Source organism: Bombina bombina, chromosome 1, assembly GCF_027579735.1.
Source record: "Bombina bombina isolate aBomBom1 chromosome 1, aBomBom1.pri, whole genome shotgun sequence".
Taxonomy (NCBI): domain Eukaryota; kingdom Metazoa; phylum Chordata; class Amphibia; order Anura; family Bombinatoridae; genus Bombina; species Bombina bombina.
In genome coordinates, this window is record NC_069499.1 from 1,503,815,103 (window position 1) to 1,503,829,397 (window position 14,295).

Below are 14,295 nucleotides of genomic sequence, written 5' to 3' on the forward strand. Positions count from 1 at the left end.
TAATACAACTTCTCTGTCAGCGCAAGACTTTGCCAGCCACTTTAATAACAAAATCGATTCCATCAGAAACAATAAGCTCTCAACAGACTTCCATTCTCTCACCCCCTCAAACGCTTGCAATCAACCACAACCCACATAACCATAAATTTAGCTCTTTCTCCCCTGTTACTGAGGAAGAAGTTTCAGCACTGAGCTCTCACCTCACTACCTGTCCTCTTGACCCTATCCCCTCACAGCTGCTCCCCCCTCTCTCTTCTACCCTTACCCCTATACTCACACACATTTTCAACCTCTCCCTCAGCACCGGTATATTTCCTTCATCTCTTGATCCAACCTCCCCATGCAACTACCACCCTATTTCCCTACTCCCTCTTCCCTCAAAGCTTCTCGAATAGCTAGTATATGCAGGCCTATACCATGTCCTTACATTAAACTCCCTCCTCGACGCACTGCAATCTGGATTTCATCCCCATCACTCCACACAAACAGCAATTGTTAAGGTTACCAACGACCTACTTACAGCAAAATCAAAAGGCCACTTCTTTCTGCTTATCCTCCTTGATCTGTCCACAGTCTTTGATACTATTGACCACCCTCTTTTGCTCCAAATCCTCCAATCCTTCGGCATTTGTGACACAGACCTCTCATGGTTCTCTTCCTACCTGTCAAACCGTACCTTTAGTGTAGCCTTCTCTGGGGCCTCCTCTCCCCCGTCACCACTTTCTGTTTGGGTACCGCAAGGCTCTGTCCTCGGTCCCCTTCTCTTCTCAATCTACATGTCATCATCATTAGGTTCCCCACGGGTTTCAATATCATTTGTATGCCGACGACACCCAATTCTACTTCTCTGCACCAGACCTATCTCCTTCCTTGCTAACCCATGTCACTGTCTTTCTCACATCTCATCCTGGATGTCCTCTCACTACCTCAAGCTAAATCTCTCCAAAACTGAGCTCCTTAATTTCCATCCTTCTTCCAAAATATCCACCCCCAATCTCTCTATAACTGTCCACAACTCCATCATTACCCCTACCCCGCATGCCCGATGTCTTGGGGTCACTCTTGACTCAGATCTTTCTTTCACTCCTCACATTCAGTCCTTGGCTAAATCCTGCCGTTTTCACCTTAAAAGCATCTCTAACATTAGACATTTCCTTACACAAGACACAACTAAGATTTTAATCTACTCTGTCATCCTTTCCCGCCTTGATTACTGCAACTCTGTCCTCTCTTGTCTCCCCAGCTGCCATCTAGCTCCTTTACAATCCATAATGAATGCCTCTGCCAGGCTCATCTTCCTTACACATCGCTCTTCATCTGCTGCACCTCTCTGCCAATCTCTTCACTGACTTCCTCTTGCCTCCAGGATTAAACACAAAATTCTCACAGTGACATACAAAGCCCTCAACTGCACTACTCCCCCTATATCTCAGACCTTGTATCCAGATACTCTCGCTCCCGTCCCCTTCGCTCTGCTCATGACCTCCTACTCTCCTCCTCTCTTGTTACCTCCTCACACTCCAGCTTACAGAACTTCTCCAGACTGGCTCCCATCTTGTGGAACTCTCTGCCTTGCTCCACAAGACTCTCCCCTAGTTTTGAAAACTTCAAGCACTCCTTAAAGACTCTACTGTTCAGGGATGCATACAACCTACACTAACCTTTCTTAATACCGTTTCCTCTCCTCCATTGCTATCACCATGAAAACCCTTAGCATGTAAGCATAAGAGTCATTCTGTTTGTAGATCACCTTCTTTAGAGCTGACTACCACAGAGCGACTCTTGGCAAAGCCCTCTACCCGTCTGATCCCTATAAATGTTTCCTATATATGTTTATAGCGCTGTGGAATATGTTGGCGCTGTACAAATAACCGATAATAATGATAATAATCATAACAAAATATGTTAAAAGATAAAAGTTTGTAGCTATATATATATATATATACACTAGAACTAGATTTATCAAGCCCTTCTCTCACTTTTGACTGCAGGTTCACACGAGCGAACCTGCAGACAGGATTTATTAAGCAGAAGTCATCAAACTGCTGCTTCCCTGCCCTGTTCTTCTCTTAGGTGGAGAATTTAGATCTCATCCAAACGGGGAGATTGGCAGCTCCTGCTCACGTGTGAATGGCTGTGTGAGGGCAGGGCTGCCCAATTGCATGCGAGGAGAAGCCAGGCAGGCAGGGGCAAATATGTACGTGCCTGTCCTCCATGGGATGATTAAATAAATAGATACATAGATACTTTCCAAACTGTTTAGATGGAAGGATTAAACAGCTTTAACATTAATTAATGTATTTTGATATTTAAATTGCCATTTTAAACTGCAACTCAATGCTAGATCCAATTAAGTCACAGGGCTAAAAAAACAAAAAAAAAACTCTCTGTTCTGGTAAAATTATGTAAGAAGGCTCTTCAGTATTGTGAGGTTTCTCAAAGAACTTTAGAAAGGGACATTTTAGCTTGAAAGATGTTTATCTGTCTGTGCAGGGTTCTGGGTGTAAAGGGGAGACAAATACTTTAGAATATAAAAAAGACAAATATTTTGTGTTTTTTCTCTTCATGCTGGTGAGTTTTTGATCAACGGGCAAACTGCTCTAAGTAGTTTCTTCAAAAAGATCCATCTGTATGTGAAGTATAAGGAGCGGACAGGGGATGCACATACAATGAAGTCATCTGGCCGATGTTGGGAGGTGTGTACTGTTGAAAGTAATAATGACCAGTCAGAACAGAGACAACAATGGTAATCAGGAACACATGCAATAATGGTAAGCTGGACTTAAAAGGCCCGACAACTGACAAGCAGTAATGACCATCAGATCTAGAGATGGCAATGATCAGCAGGTTATACAGTGAACAATGATCATCAGGAGTCACAGAACAGGCCAGAGAAAAGAGCAGAATCTACTAGACATGCAGGAGAACAACTAAACAGATGCTTAGGTTCTTCTTGATTAGCCATATGAACATTCATCCAGAATATTCAAAAGAAATGTTGCACTCTCAAGTGTGGAAGTGAAAAAAAACTTTATTAGGTGAACAGCAACGTTTCGGGGCACCTGCCACTTTGTCAAGCCATCCAGAATATTGCCACTCTGGGATTTTCCACGTGTCACACTTAAAAGTGTCAGCAGAGCAAAAAGAATTCCCCTTACAGGAAGAGTGCATGTGACAGTCAAAGACCAATTGGACGGTAAGATATGGGTGAAGGTGTCCCACCCAAGCTCTTTCCATTAAATCTCTTAGACTGAGACTTATTTTAATGAGGTACATTCACAAACAAAATCTAGCTATGCAAAGTTTGCTGCACCATAAGGTGATTGCACCTAAAGTATTAAATAATATAAACTCTGGAAGCATTTTAAAAATGTTTGTATATTCTTATGAGAGTCACATAGCAGCATGTTAATAAATTAATAGCTTTTAAAATGTCTTAAAACTTAAATGAACTAAGGAGACATAAATCTGCACAAAGACAACTGCAATAAATTTAGAACATTTTATTAATTCACTGTTGCTTTCATATAAATGTGTTTAACCATTCCACAGAGCTTATACACATAGTTAAATGTATCTCTGGAGCAGCACTGCACTACTGAGAGCTAACTGAACCCATCTGATGATGGTGAGCTAATAACAAGAGGCATGTGTGTGTAGTCACGAATCACAAGCTAGCTCCCAGCAGTGCAGTGCTCATCATGGGCCTACCTAGTTATTTGTTTTTCAAGAAAGGATACCAAGAAAAAAAGGTCATTTGGATTATGTAAGTAAATTTAATAGTCTCTTAAGACTGCATGCTGTTTTGTGTGGCCAGTGAGCAAAGATTGTTTTTTACATTTTAAAATGCACATAGCAGTGATTTCTCCAGATCACCACCTCTTATTCCTGAAGTGATTTTCTGTAACCCAAAACATTGGAGATCTGATTGTCTCGATTGGTGTATTGAGAGGAAACATCTAGCAACAGAAGTTACTGTTTTTCCTGCCTGAAAATCTTTTTGAGCAATCACTTCTGTTGGTAGACATTTCCTCTCAATACATCAATTGAGACAATCAGATCTCTAATTTTTTGGATTACAGAAAATCACTTTAGGAATAAGAGGTGGTGATCTGGAGAAATCACTGCTACGTGCAGAAAGCAGATAGATATTCTTAATGAATTCCGTTCATCCATCTGGGTAAACGAACAGAACAACTTCATTCCATTCTTGTGAGTCATAATAAACTTAGCAGTTCCAATCTTGAGAATCCATCTAATAAAAGTGTCTAAATACTTATAACATCTGACTATTAAAGTAAAGTACATATCAGAACACTGTACTCTAATCATACTGCCCTAAACAAGATGAACAAAATAAGGTCGATCTACCTCCTACAAATGAATGTGGTATATAAACCATAATACAGTATTGTTCAAGGTTATTGAACCAACCATTATACAATCTTAGAAAATAAAACAAAATACCAACCTATGGTCTTTCATTTCTACTATGTTTCGTGTTTCACTTTGTGGATACCACGACTCTTATTCAGAATTTTTTAGGTATTTTATGATACACTCTGAGCAGGTGGACAGACATCACCGCAATTCAACCTGATCGAGTACGATTGGGTTGATTGACACCCCCCTGCTGGCGGCCAATTGGTCGCGAATCTGCAGAGGGCGGCATTGCACCAACAGCTCATAAGAACTGCTGGTGCAATGCTGAATACGGAGAGCGTATTGCTCTGCTCATTCAGCAAGGTCTGTTGGACCTGATCCGCACTGTCGGATCAGGTCCGACAGACCTTTGTTAAATAGGCCCCATAAAGTTCTATTCACGCTGTCACACATCACTATTATCATTTTCATTTGAGTATTTTGTTTTTATTTCTATTCATTTGTATTGTTATCAACTCTCGGTATATTGTTAAATACACATATTCCCATTCTGAGTTTAAAATCGCTCAATATGGATTTGACTGGCCTGTAATATCTATTCTACTCATAACTGTTCAACTATAGAGGACAGAGTATCAGGATGCTTTTGACACAACATGGATTCTGGAGTTAAATTACATCACCAAGATGACGTGGTCTCTGTACACACGCAATATAAACTCGCCATCAGCACAACGCACGCTCACCCTTTGAGAAAGTCAGGAAGCGGCGAAACATGTTAGAGAATTGGTGAGGTGTCTGGGAGCTCCTGTGTTTGTTAGGGCAACTAGCAGGATACTTTGGATAATGTTGTAATTTTATAATCACTCTAGGCATTTACTTGTTACCTTGGTATCTGAAGTGGGGCTGCATTTGATTACTAAGTCAGCATTTCTGACTACAGCTACCAATCCACTCTCATACCACGGATCAATTTCACCACTTTAAGAGGTCATGTGTGATTTATTCTCCTCACACACATATCAGTACTAGCACAACACCAGATAGAGGTGTCTGTCATAATTAGAGCCGGCCACCACTTGTTTGCTAAATCTGTTTCTCACTCATTGCAACAGAGTATCTGCAGATATTTGTTACTGCACTATACATGATATCTCTGATGTGAAGTGCATTACTATTAGAACGATTTAGTTACATAGAATATTTACACCTATACTATTGATCTGATGCGATCGATTATACCTCCTGGTAATTTAACATAGAGATGATGTTTGTTACTATTACCTACTAATATCTTTTTATAATCTAAGCATCAGGCTATCATGTGTGATTCTACTAGTAACTAGATGGACTCTTCACTATATGAGACTGGGCTCTGTATATATTTACGGTCGGAACCTCTTCTATCTTTAGCAGACTAAATGCAAGTATGCACCAAACACACTGATACATGGTTACAATGCTAGTGCTGTCTTGCTATTCTCGTTCTTTTGCTCACTCTAAACAGAGTGACTGCAGATATCTGCAACCACATTACACTTGTTATTTATCTTCTGATCATGAGTGTATAACCATTTGAACGTTTTTAGCTACATTATATCACATACTCATATCTATCTCACTGATTTGATGTGATACATTATTTTATTTGGGAACCTAGCACACATGTAGCTTGAAACTGTTATTTACTAACAACTTTTCCCTGTTTATTTACATCAGATCTCTATATACTATTATATGAGCTGCATTTCCTACTATATGAGACTAGAGGGCTCTGAATATTTTTTTACTTGGAGCCTTTTCTCTCTCCCCCTGGGTATTAGGTTTGAGTATATACCTAACACACTGACACATGGCTATAACCTCTTTGCATGCATCATTGCCAGTGTCCCAGATAGCAAGGATAACTTGCCACAAACTTGTAGCTAACTTTTGCTGTAAGTCGGTATAATTTGCTGCAAGTTCACTGGCAAGTGTGTTTACTTGCATCATAATTGCAGCAAAAGTTCTAGTTGACACTTTTTCAACTTGCAGCAAGTGTGCCTGGCAAGTCTCTAGCAAGAGCATTTCTGGCAAGTCAACTGCAAGAGCTCTGCAAGTTTGTTGCCAATTTTTGGCAAGTCAACTGCAAGAGCTCTGCAAGTCTCTTGTCAATTTCCGGCAAGTCAACTGCAAGAGCTCTGCAAGTTTGTTGTCAATTTCTGGCAAGTTAACAGCAAGAGCTCTGCAAGATAATTGCAAATTTCTGACAAGTCAATAGCAAGAGCTCTGCAAGTCTGCTGCAAATTTCTGACAAGTCAACAGCAATAGCCCTTCAAGTCTACTGCAAAATCTCTGCAAGTCTTTTACAAATCTCTAGCAAGTCAACAGCAAGAATACTGCAAATCTTTAGCATATCTCTGGCACATATATCACAATTAAGAGCAGTGTCTGTCACAAGAGCACTACAAATGTACTATTATTTACGTCAATCATATTTACAAATTAATAACAAAATGTTTTTTTCCTGCAAAAGTTTATCTATGTAAGTTGTTTGTATGAATTTAATTGATCTTAAAGTTGTATCCATGCATTATCTGAGGTAATATATATTCATATATAAAACTAATATTATGACAGGTAATATATTAAAGGGACACTAAACCCACATTTTTTCTTTCATGATTCAGACAAAGCATGCACTTTTAAGCAATTTTATAATTTACTCCTATTATCAATTTTTTCCGTTTTCTTCCTATTTTTATTCGAATAAGCAGGAAAGTAAGTTCAAGAGCCCATTTTTGGTTCAGCACAAGGGTATCGCTTGATGATTAGTGGCTAAATGTAGCTACCAATATGTAAGCGCTACCCAGGTGCTAAAACAAAAATGGGTCAGCTCCTAATCTTACATTTCTGCTTTTTCAAATAAAGATAGCAAGAGAACGAAGAAAAATTGATAATAGGAGTACATTAGAAAATAGCATGCTCTATCTGAATCATAAAAGCAAAACAATGGGTTTAGTATCCCTTTAAGTTGAATACTTGATCTATTCTTATATTAGAGTTATATTATAACACTAATATCATTATCTCAGGTACAGTATGGCCCCTTTTTACAGCACACCCCTTTAAGGCATTCCACTTATAAATCAGTCTTCAGTTCTGCCCATGGTTATTATGTTTCATGTTTTTACCTCCCTTTCAGTCTTTTTTGGCCGAATGTGTGTGTTGATATTTAAAGATGCTACACTCAGTGAACTCTTAGACTAAACCCAATAATATGATTAGACCTCCTGACTAATCATTGAATTATAGTGAAAAATAGGTGTGTTAGGGTTTGCGCTAGCTAAAGCTTAAAAGAGTGTAAATTAAATTATTTCTTATAGAAATGATATCTGAGGATTCAATGTTTAACACAATAATACTATGAAAGTGCAATTAATAAAAAGTTTAATACAATTCAATCATACAAAATAAAAATGGATGCCGGCATCAATAATATAAAAAAACAATTGAATGCAATTTTATACAAATGTATCGAAATGTTTAAAAATCATTCCTAAGAGACAGATTGACAAAGGTTATATTTGGAGGAGAGAATAGTGATAATCACCTTATATTTAGGTAATAAGTACTGGTATGGATTTACCTTAATACACTGATAACTCGTGTGTATTCGCTGTTGTAATGGACCGGGACTCTCAGTATTTCTGTTGGTTAGGGTCTCTTATTTTAGAGACAGTTTCTGTTTATCGGTAGTTCTTTTATAATAAAAATAGATCAATGTTCCGCCCGTAACTTTCAGTGCGGTTAGGGGTCCGTGTCCTGAAGTTAGACGTATACTCCTATACTGGCTTTCTGGTTTGTATTAGTTCCAAAAGCTGTTTTTGAGTGTCAGCGTGGTTGTAAAATCCTGGTATTCCTGTGTGAAAGTTCTCCGTTGTGTGAGGTTAACTACAAGTGGTTCCGGAGCAGAGTTGGAGTACGATGGATTGTTTGCTAAATCACCGCTGTCTTTTATTCACAGCGTTAAGGTGTAAGAAGGAAAATGATCAGATCATGGGTTAGGGATTACACTTATAGAACTGCACAAGCTTATGTTTAGTTCAAAGTACCCAACCTACTGCACTATATCCGACTTTAATGAAGATATCCAAAAGTTATAGCGTTTCCAGGGAGTGAGCAAATATCTACGCGTTTCAGCCGCTTGGGCCTTTATCAAGATGCTCACCTGGAGAAATCACCTGGTTTAAGAATGTTCAGCTTTGTTCTGATTGGTGGTTCTTTGATTGATACATGTTAAAACATTAAATTGTGTAAATCTTATATTTTTTTTCTTAGATACATTTGTAATACTTTATCGTGCTTAAGTAAAGTAATTATTCTTACATAGAAAGCAAAGAGAGAAACATTTCATATTGACCTTATATTTTATAATATTTATAACTTGAATCCTTATAGTGATTAGCGCTACCGAGTGTATATAACTCTTTGTGTCTGAAGTAAAATTAGTGATCTTATATTTTATAATTTAGTGATCTTATATTTTATAATATTTATAGCTTGATTCCCTATAATGATTAGCGCTACCGTGTGTATTTAACTATTTGTGTCTAAAGTGAAGTTAGTGCGATATAAATAAGTGAAGTAATATATATGTAATATAATCTATATGTAGAATAGTATTGCCTATGAGATTCCTAAGTTGGTGTATTTGATGATCAAAAAAAGCTTGTGGAAGAATGTCAAATGCATAAGATAAATTTATATAACTGAAAAATGCCAAAATTATATAACTGAAAAATGCCAAAATTATATAACTAAAACCATATAAAAATGTATAGGAGAAGTTATATAAAAAATATATAAAAAATGTATAAAATTACATATATATAAAAAAATATATATATACAAAAATTATATACAGAATACATATATTGTAATTCTAATCATTTGATTAAAAAAGGGTTAAAAATGATTTGATTAAAAATGAATAGGGATACTCATATGACTTTCTTAAAAAATTATTCAATAGATAAAAGTTATTTTATAGATAAAAAATACATATTAATTTGTCAAAAATCAATTTATTAAAATTAAGTAAATTATAAATTTATACACATGTATTATATTTGCCCATATAATTAGGATGGTTATATAGTATAGTGGATATTGATTGTTGCTCTATAATTATTTTTTAATTATTTTTTACCTATTTATTAGAATAGACAATTCAGATCTAGTTCTGAATTTAATCCAGAGGGATAAAGTGTTTTAAAATTAAAAATATATTCTGCTTCTCTTTTACATAATAATGTCGTGATGTTGCCCCCTCTAATTCCTAGATTGAGTTTCTTTATCCCCCAATATTTAAAATCTTTGAGGTTCCCTGAATGTATTTCTTTGAAATGAGAGTAAAGTTTAGTGTCTTCCGATCCGTGTTCAATTTTTAGGATATGTTCCCTTATTCGGTCGCGTAATATTCTACTAGTCTGTCCAAAATATAGTAGATTACAAGAACATTTTATACAATACACTATGTTCTTGTCTGCACATCTTAGGGTTTGTGTAATTTTAGCAGTAAATTGGTTATTTGGAGAATTAATTTCTTTAATTTTTGTGCTATATTTACATGCTTTGCATGTGTTACAGGGAAAATAGCCTCTCAATTCGTTACCTCTAATGTCTCTATCCTTTACTGTTTTTGTTTCCTTAAATTCACTGGGTGACAATAGACTTTTAAGGTTTTTAGCTTTTTTAAAAATTATATCTGGCTGGGCTTTAACTTTTCTACCTAATATTCTATCTTCTTTTATTAGATGCCAGTGTTTTTTAAGAATTCTTTTAATTTCCATATGTTGGGTGCTATATTCCGTTATGAATGGAATAAATAAATTGTCTGTATTGAAGTCATCATTTTTCTTTCTGTTTTTTGGTTTTAGTAGTGTGTTTCTATCTAATTGTTCTACCCTAAGTTTGGTTTTCTCTATTGCTTTTGGATTATATCCTTTTTCTATGAATTTTTTAGTTAGTATTTGAGATTGAGACTTATAATTATCTATATTTGAGCAGTTCTTTTTGATTCTCATGAACTGCCCTTTAGGTATATTTGATTTCCATAAATCTAGATGACAGCTTTCATAATGGATGTAGTTGTTAGCATCTGTGCTTTTAAAATAGGTTTGAGTATGGATTTTATTAGATATAATATTCAATTCAATATCCAAAAAATTAATTTTTTGTTTACTGTATTCATGAGAAAATGAAATACCCATGTTATTTGAGTTAATATCTTCTATAAATGATTCTAGGAGTTCAATATCTCCTTGCCATATCATGAATATGTCGTCTGTATATCTGCAATAGTGCACAAGGTTCGCCCCCCATGGGCTATTGTAAATATTTAGTTCCTCGAATAGTCCCATGAATAAGTAACTGGGGGCGAACCTTGTGCCCATTGCAGTCCCCTTTATTTGCAAAAAGATGTCATTTTTAAAAAGAAAACTATTATTATGAAGAATAAAGTTGATACAGTCAAGGATGAATTTATTTTGTAGAATGGGAAGCTCTTTATCTCTATTTAAGTAGGTTTGTATTGCATCTAGCCCTATATTGTGTGATATGTTTGTATAGAGTGAACTCACATCGCACGTGACCAGGGTGAAGTTTTCTTGCCATTCTATATTTTCAATTTTATTTAAAAATTGTGTGGAATCTCGTAAATATGCTGGTAATTTGCTAACATATACCTGCAGAAAGAAGTCTATGTATTGAGAAAGATTTGATGTAAGTGACTCTATTCCTGAAATAATGGGGCGTCCTGGGGGTTTTTGCAGATGTTTATGGATCTTTGGTAGAAAGTAAAATGTCGGTGTCTTCGGATGTGTTATGGTTATAAATTCTAATTCTGAATTGTTTAGTATTCCTTTTTCATTAGCTTTTTTTAGTAAATCTTCCAGTTTTGTTTTTTGTTGTTTGAGTGGATTATGTTTTAATTGTGTGTAGGTGGTGGTATCTCTTAACAATCTATATGATTCACTGATGTAGTAATCTGTATCCATTATAACAATACCACCACCCTTGTCAGCAGATTTTATTGTTATTTCTTTATTGTTCTGTAGTTCTTTGAGTGTATTTATTTCTTTGTTAGTTAGATTTCTTTTGATTGGACGAGTCTGATCTAGAAGATCTAGGTCTTTTTTTATATTTTCCTCTATAAGTGTAATCCCTAACCCATGATCTGATCACTTTCCTTCTTACACCTTAACGCTGTGAATAAAAGACAGCGGTGATTTAGCAAACAATCCATCGTACTCCAACTCTGCTCCGGAACCACTTGTAGTTAACCTCACACAACGGAGAACTTTCACACAGGAATACCAGGATTTTACAACCACGCTGACACTCAAAAACAGCTTTTGGAACTAATACAAACCAGAAAGCCAGTATAGGAGTATACGTCTAACTTCAGGACACGGACACCTAACCGCACTGAAAGTTACGGGCGGAACATTGATCTATTTTTATTATAAAAGAACTACCGATAAACAGAAACTGTCTCTAAAATAAGAGACCCTAACCAACAGAAATACTGAGAGTCCCGGTCCATTACAATAGCGAATACACACGAGTTATCAGTGTATTAAGGTAAATCCATACCAGTACTTATTACCTAAATATAAGGTGATTATCACTATTCTCTCCTCCAAATATAACCTTTGTCAATCTGTCTCTTAGGAATGATTTTTAAACATTTCGATACATTTGTATAAAATTGCATTCAATTGTTTTTTTATATTATTGATGCCGGCATCCATTTTTATTTTGTATGATTGAATTGTATTAAACTTTTTATTAATTGCACTTTCATAGTATTATTGTGTTAAACATTGAATCCTCAGATATCATTTCTATAAGAAATAATTTAATTTACACTCTTTTAAGCTTTAGCTAGCGCAAACCCTAACACACCTATTTTTCACTATAATTCAATGATTAGTCAGGAGGTCTAATCATATTATTGGGTTTAGTCTAAGAGTTCACTGAGTGTAGCATCTTTAAATACCAACACACACATTTCACTTTAAACAACCTCCACATTTTTAGATCCACTCACATATATGTTTACATAGATACATTGAGTATCACATCAGTCGAAATAGAACAACACATTTTTTAGCTTCACAGTGGCCAAAACACTATCACATATTATTTAGACATTAAAAATAGTATTAATCACTTCACATTTTTTATCACCTACCATGTATAGTGAAGATATATATACCAAATAAATATCACAAAAACAACCCTGTATTATATAATCCATAGTTAGAAAGTATACACTATAAAATATACACTAAGAGGTTCTTTATATATATACAATCTTTTCAAATATTCTTTTTAATATTTAAATACATCCTATGTAATTAAATCCCATTCAGCCAGTCTGTATACACTCTCTTTATATAAACATTTACTATACATATTCATATAATTTTATATATATATATATATATATATATATATTTTTTTTTTTTTTTTCTTTATAAACACTTATATTTAATTTCCTATTTTTATTTTTTCCGAATTTTATTCTTTCCGATTTATTCCGATTTTTTTTCGCATTTGAATTTATATATCTGAATTATTCCACATTTTAAAATTTCTGAATCATTAGAGATTTAATTTCATTTTTATTTTTATAAATAAAAATAAAAAACATGGATATATTTGCTCATAGAGATCTGATGCTAAAAAACATATCCAGCAATAGTCAATTAGAAATAGAAAATACTATTCAGAATCTAAATATAGATGATATACATTCTATTCTAGAAGACTCACTTCAGAAAGAAATTAAACTCACTCTAGAAACTAAGGCCTAGATTTGGAGTTCGGCGGTAGCCGTCAAAACCAGCGTTAGAGGCTCCTAACGCTGGTTTTGGCCGCCCGCTGGTATTTGGAGTCAGTGATTAAAGGGTCTAACGCTCACTTTTCAGCCGCGACTTTTCCATACCGCAGATCCCCCTACGCCATTTGCGTAGCCTATCTTTTCAATGGGATCTTTCTAACGCCGGTATTTAGAGTCGTTTCTGAAGTGAGTGTTAGAGCTCTAACGACAAGATTCCAGCCGCCTGAAAATAGCAGGAGTTAAGAGCTTTCTGGCTAACGCCGGTTTATAAAGCTCTTAACTACTGTACCCTAAAGTACACTAACACCCATAAACTACCTATGTACCCCTAAACCGAGGTCCCCCCACATCGCCGCCACTCGATTTAAATTTTTATCCCCTAATCTGCCGACCGCCACCTGCGTTATACTTATGTACCCCTAATCTGCTGCCCCTAACCCCGCCGACCCCTGTATTATATTTCTTAACCCCTAACTTGCCCCCCAACACGTCGCCGCCAGCTACTTAAAATAATTAACCCCTAATCTTCCGACCGCAAATCGCCGCCACCTACGTTATCCCTATGTACCCCTAATCTGCTGCCCCTAACATCGCCGACCCCTATATTATATTTATTAACCCCTAATCTGCCCCCCTCAACGTCGCCGACACCTGCCTACACTTATTAACCCCTAATCTGCCGAGCGGACCTGAGCGCTACTATAATAAAGTTATTAACCCCTAACCCGCCTCACTAACCCTATCATAAATAGTATTAACCCCTAATCTGCCCTCCCTAACATCGCCGACACCTAACTTCAATTATTAACCCCTAATCTGCCGACCGGAGCTCACCGCTATTCTAATAAATGTATTAACCCCTAAAGCTAAGTCTAACCCTAACACTAACACCCCCCTAAGTTAAATATAATTTTTATCTAACGAAATAAATTAACTCTTATTAAATAAATGATTCCTATTTAAAGCTAAATACTTACCTGTAAAATACATCCTAATATAGCTACAATATAAATTATAATTAT